Source organism: Arachis hypogaea, chromosome 10, assembly GCF_003086295.3.
Source record: "Arachis hypogaea cultivar Tifrunner chromosome 10, arahy.Tifrunner.gnm2.J5K5, whole genome shotgun sequence".
Taxonomy (NCBI): Eukaryota; Viridiplantae; Streptophyta; class Magnoliopsida; order Fabales; family Fabaceae; genus Arachis; species Arachis hypogaea.
Genome location: NC_092045.1, coordinates 51199597 through 51206255, shown reverse-complemented (window position 1 = coordinate 51206255; position 6659 = coordinate 51199597). Strand labels below are relative to the sequence as shown.

The window sequence follows — 6659 nt, the reverse complement described above, 5'->3', positions numbered from 1 at the left end:
TTCAAGAACTCCTTTCTTCTGAGGTATCCCATTATTCACGGAATTCCTCTCAGAGGTGTACATGAACTGGTTGTTTGCAACCATGTCAATGAGTTCTTGAGCCTCTTCAGGCGTTTTCTTCAGGTGAATAGATCCACCTGCAGAATGGTCCAATGACATTTTCGAAAATTCAGAGAGACCATAATAGAATATATCTAACATGGTCCATTCTGAAAACATGTCAGATGGACATCTTTTGGTCAACTGCTTATATCTTTCCCAAGCTTCATAGAGGGATTCACCATCTTTTTGTTTGAAGGTTTGAACATCCACTCTTAGCTTGCTCAGCTTTTGAGGAGGAAAGAATTTATCCAAGAAGGCAGTGACCAGCTTATCCCAGGAGTCCAGGCTATCCTTAGGTTGTGAATCCAACCATATTCTAGCTCTGTCTCTTACAGCAAAAGGGAAAAGCATGAGTCTGTAGACTTCAGGATCAACTCCATTCGTCTTTACAGTCTCACAGATCTGCAAGAACTCAGTTAAAAATTGATAAGGATCTTCAGATGGAAGTCCATAAAACTTGCAGTTTTGTTGCATTAATGCAACTAGTTGAGGCTTAAGCTCAAAGTTATTGGCTCCAATGGCAGGAATGGAGATGCTTCTCCCATCAAACTTGGATGTTGGCTTTGTGAAGTCACCAAGCATTCTCCTTGCATTATTATTATTATTATTTTCGGCTGCCATCTCCTTCTCTTGTTCGAAAATTTTTGAAAGGTTATTTCTGGATTGTTGTAATTTAGCTTCTCTTAATTTTCTCTTCAGAGTCCTTTCAGGTTCTGGATCAACTTCAACAAGAGTGCCTTTTTCCCTGTTCCTGCTCATATGAAAGAGAAGAAAACAAGAAAAGAAAGAGGAATCCTCTATGTCACAGTATAGAGATTCCTTTATGTTAGTAGAAGAAGATAGGGGTATAAGAAAGAAGAAGGATGGATTTGTAGATGAAGAGAGGTGAAGAGAGATGTTAGTAATTAAATAATTAAATAGAAGAAGAGATGAGAGGGAGAGGGTTTTCGAAAATAATTTTTGAAAATAGGTTAGTGATTTTCGAAAATCAAAGACAAAATATAATTAAAATTAAAATTTTAAACAAAAAGAATTTTTGAAAAAGAGAGGGAGAATTTTCGAAAATTAGAGAGGGAAAAGTAGTTAGGTGGTTTTGAAAAAGATAAGAAACAAACAAAAAGTTAGTTAGTTGATTTGAAAAAGATTTTTGAAATTTTCGAAAATTATAAAAAATGAAAAAGATATGATTTTTGAAAAAGATTTTGAAAAGATAAGATTTTTAAAATTGAAATTTTGATTTGACTTGTAAGAAACAACTAATTTTAAAAATTTTTGACCAAGTCAACCCAAAATTTCGAAAATTTGGAGGAAAATAAGGAAAAGATATATTTTTGATTTTTGAATTTTTAAGGAAAAACACAAAAATGACCCAAAACATGAAAATTTTGGATCAAGACACAAGATGCATGCAAGAATGCTATGAATGTCAAGATGAACACCAAGAACACTTTGAAGATCATGATGAACATCAAGAACATTATTTTGAAAAATTTTTAATGCAAAGAAAACATGCAAGACACAAAAACTTAAAAATCTTTAATGCATGAAAAATATGAATGCAAAAATGCACATGAAAAACAACAAAAGACACAAAACAAGAAATCATCAAGATCAAACAAGAAGACTTGTCAAGAACAACTTGAAGATCATGAAGAACACTATGAATGCATGAGATTTTCGAAAAATGCAAGAAAAATTTTAAAAACATGCAATTGACACCAAACTTAAAAATTAACATAAGACTCAAACAAGAAACACAAAATATTTTTGATTTTTATGATTTTATGATTTTTTTGTATTTTTATTAATTTTTTTTTCGAAAAACATTTTTTGAAAAAAAAACGAAAAATAAAAGAAAAATTTTTGAAAAAGATTTTTGAAAAGAAAATTACCTAATCTGAGCAACAAGATGAACCGTCAGTTGTCCATACTCGAACAATCCCCGGCAACGGCGCCAAAAACTTGGTGGACGAAATTGTGATCCATGTTCTAACTATTTTGAGATGAAAGCTTTATTATGGCACTGGTTGAATTCACAACTCCGTTCAACTAACCAGCAAGTGTACTGGGTCGTCCAAGTAATAAACCTTACGTGAGTAAGGGTCGAATCCACAGAAATTGTTGGTATGAAGCAAGCTATGGTCACCTTGTAAATCTCAGTTAGGCAGATTAAAGGGTAATTGTGATTATTGGAATAAATAATAAATAAAAAGGAATAATAAAAGGGATAGAATACTTATGCAGATTCATTGGTGGGAATTTCAGATAAGTGGATGGAGATGCTGTAGAGCCCAAGGACGCCTGCTCTCCTACTGCTTCTACTCAATCCTTCTTACTCCTTTCCATGGCAAGCTTTGTATAGGGGTTCACCATCAACTGTGGCTACTTTCATCCTCTCGGGAAAATGATCCTATGCGGTTGTCAGTCGCACGGCTAATTGTCTGGAGGCATCACCCATGGCTGATGGCTACATCCCATCCTCGCAGTGAAAACTAATGCTCACGCACTCTGTCACAGTATGGCTAATCACTGGTTGGTTCCCGCTCCTACTGGAATAGAATCCATTGATTCTTTTGCGTCTGTCACTAACGCCCAGCAGGTTACAAGTTTGAAGCACGTCACAGTCATTCATTACCGGAATCCTACTCGGAATACCACAGACAAGGTTAGACTTTCCGGATTCCCAGGATCCTACTCGGAATACCACAGACAAGGTGAGACTTTCCGGATCCTCATAAATGCCGCCATCTATCTAGCTTATACCACAAAGATTCTGTTGGGGAATCTAAGAGATACACCTTCAAGCTTTGTTGCATGTAGAATGGAAGTGGTTGTCAATCACGCGCGTTCATAAGTGAGAATGATAATGAGGGTAATCTAACTCATAACATTCATCATGTTCATGGGTACGAATGAATATCTTGGAATAAGAATAAGAGAGATTTGAATAAAAGAAAATAGAACTTCATTAATACTTGAGGTACAGCAGAGCTCCACACCCTTAATCTATGGTGTGCAGAAACTCCACCGTTGAAAATACATAAGTGAAAGGTTCAGGCATGGCCGAATGGCCAGCCCCCTAAAACGTGATCAATGATCTCCTAAGATGAAGAATAAAACAAAACTGAGACCAAAGATGTCTAATACAATAGATAAATGTCCTATATATACTAGACTAGCTCCTAGGGTTTACATGAGTAAGTAATTGATGCATAAATCCACTTCCGGGGCCCACTTGGTGTGTGCTTGGGCTGAGCTTGATTAATCCACGAGCTGAGGCATCTCTTGGAGTTGAACTCCGAGTTATGACGTGTTTTGGGCGTTCAACTCCGGATCATGACGTTTTTCTGGCGTTTAACTCCAGACAGCAGCATGAACTTGGCGTTCAACGCCAAGCTACGTCGTCATTCTTCGAATAAAGTATGGACTATTATATATTGCTGGAAAGCCCTGGATGTCTACTTTCCAACGCCGTTGAGAGCGCGCCAATTGGAGTTCTGTAGCTCCAGAAAATCCATTTCGAGTGCAGGGAGGTCAGATTCCAACAGCATCAGCAGTCCTTTTGTCAGCCTTTTTCAGAGTTTTGCTCAAATCCCTCAATTTCAGTCAGAATTTACCTGAAATCACAGAAAAACACACAAACTCATAGTAAAGTCCAGAAATGTGAATTTAACATAAAAACTAATGAATGTAGCTTAAACCTACTAAAAACTATATAAAAACAATGCCAAAAAGCGTATAAATTATCCGCTCATCAGAGACCCTTATTATCTGGCATTAACACCCATATTTTATTTATTTTCTATCTTTATTTTTGGGTTACTTTTCTTCTTTTCCCTCTTCTTTCAGGATGGCCACCACGAAGGGAGAGGAAAAGCTTCTTAATGGGAAGACAAACAAGTCCACCTGCACAATCTTTGGAGAATGACATCAGTTGGAGCAGCCCATCCACTTGTACATCTTAGCATGCACCGAGGACGGTGCAATCTTTAAATGTGGGGAGGTCGACACCAATCTCCATGGGTTAGTACTTTCTTGTCTCAACACCAATGTTTAAATTTTCTTTGTAGCTAGTTGTTGCATTTGCATATTTATTTGATTTTGTGCATATTTTCTCACTTGGTTGAAGAAATATTTTCTTTTTCAAGAAATTTTTATAGTATTTCACTAATTTAAATTGAAAAATTTGTGTTCAACTTATTTTGAAGTTGTATTTGGAATATAGTTTTTGAGCCAAAGAACACACAACCTGTGAAGATTTTGAGCTTATTTATATGGTTACATTATTTAACCATAAATTTTTATTCTTGTGTGTTTTCTTCTCTATAATTGTAATCTTTGCTTTGTTCCATTCTATATGTCCAATATTTAATATATTTACATGCTTGCATATGATTGAGGCCATTGTTTGATTCTAGCTCACTTATCCCAAAATTAGCCTACCTTTTACATCACCCTTGTTAGCCCCCTTGAGCTTTTAATTCCCTCTTATTCTATTAACCACATCACTAGCCTTAAGCAGAAAAACAAAACTAAAAATGCCAAATTGAATCTTTGGTTAGCTTAAGATAGAGATTATGTATCAACTAAGTATGGGGAAACTGTGGGAACATGGGTTAATAAGGGAATGTATCATGTTTCTAATTTATTTGAATATTGGGAATTTGGGAACCTACTCATGAAGAACCAAAATAGAAAATATATATATATATATAATGAAAAATCCATGTGCATTGATAAGTTATGTTTCAGACAAAAAAAAAATCAATAAATAAGTAAGTGAATAAGGGGATAAAATTACCCCAATGTTAAGCTTTAATAAAGATCAATGCACATGTAATAAAAGTAAAGAAATATAAGAAAAAAAATTTTGGTACATGAGTATGGGAATTATACAAAAGTGGGAATTATGGGTAGCTAGGCATGATTTTAGAAGTTATATAGAATGTATGTATGTTAGGTGATAGCTCAGGTTACTCAAAGATTCAATTTATAGATCACTTAGCCATACATATATCCCCACCCTTGCCTTGACCCCATTACAACCTTTAGAAGACCTCATGATGTGTGCATTGGTACATTAAATATTTGTTTATTAGTTAGATGAAGAACAATGTTTAGAAAGCGTGACTAGGGAAGAGTAGAGTGATTACCCTATACACTAGAGAGATTATAGTGATATACACTATCAGTGAGGGTTCAGTGCTTAATTCTATGTTCCCTGCTTTCATGAGCTATCTTCTTACAAGTTTTCTTGTCTTTGTTTTATATGATTTGAATTAGTGAAATCTGATTTATGTTTGTCTTGGAGAACTTATTTATTTTTAACCAAGTAGGTAGAAACATTTTTGCATGTAGTTGCATTCATATAGATAGGTTGCATTTCATACATCCTACCATTCCTCTTCATCTTTATAGTTTCTCTTGAGCTTAGCATGAGGACATGCTATTGTTTAAGTGTGGGGAGGTTGATAAACCACTATTTTATGGTTTATCTTATGCTCAATTGAGTGGTTTTTATCAACTCTTTATCACGTATTCATACAATTCTCATGTTTTACATTTTTCTTCCTGATTTTGTACTATGATTGAAAACATGCTTCTTTGGTCTTAATTTAGCTAATCTTAATCTTCTCTTATTACCATTCGATGCCTTGATCTGTGTGTTAAGTGTTTCAGGCTTTATAGGGCATAAATGAGTGAGAGATTGGGAAGGAAGCTTAAAAAAATGGAAGGAACACAAGAAGTTGAGGAGATGACCAGCGAGAAGTGACGCGTACGCGTCGACGACGCGACCGCGCGGAAGAAAGGAATCCGCTGTGACGCGGTCGCCTGGCTCATGCGACCGCGCGGATTGGAAAAGCACAAGTGACGCGGAAGCGTGGACGACGCGAACGCGTGGCAGGAAAACGCGAATGACGCGTCCGCATGGATGACGCGATCGCATGACGTGCGCGATCTGCAGAATTACAAAAGTCGCTGGCAGAGATTCTGGGCCGCATTTCAACCCAGTTTTTGGCCTAGAAACACAGATTAAAGTCAGGGAACTTGTAGAGACTGAGGAGGCTTTTTCATAATTCACTTTCCATGATTTAGATTTAGTTTTGAGAGAGGTTCTCTCCTCTCTCTCTTTAGGATTAGGATTTAGTTTTAGGATTTTATTTGCTTCAAGGATTATCTTTTTACCAGGTTCAATGTTCTTTTGCTTGACAGTTATCTCTTATTTTCAGATACCAGTTATGCTTGCTTGTATTAGTTATGTTGCCTACTTGGCTTATGCTACATTCATGTTATGATTTTCTTATTTAATGTTACTTGAGATATTTCAGTTCAATATTGCTCTTTTTATTCAAGTTATTGATCATTCCCAATCTGAAGATATTCTTATTCCGGTAGATTTCATTTCCTTCCCTTTTGATCTTGGTTAAGAAATCAGTAACTTAGGAGTTATCTTAGCTCAACATAATTGATAACTGTTATCTTGCTAATTGAACTGAACTTCAATAATCACAACCTTTTCTTATGAAATAAATAGGATTCGAAGGTCTAACTAATTA

At 35.8% G+C, this 6659-nt stretch overlaps 1 non-coding gene across 1 annotated transcript; it reads left to right on the top strand.

The window, feature by feature from the left end:
- The first annotated feature begins 217 nt into the window (after positions 1-217).
- LOC112718815 (small nucleolar RNA R71) lies at positions 218-321 on the top strand. Its single transcript, XR_003161141.1, has one exon. It is a non-coding gene; the product is annotated as a small nucleolar RNA R71 (small nucleolar RNA).
- Positions 322-6659: the final 6338 nt, after the last annotated feature.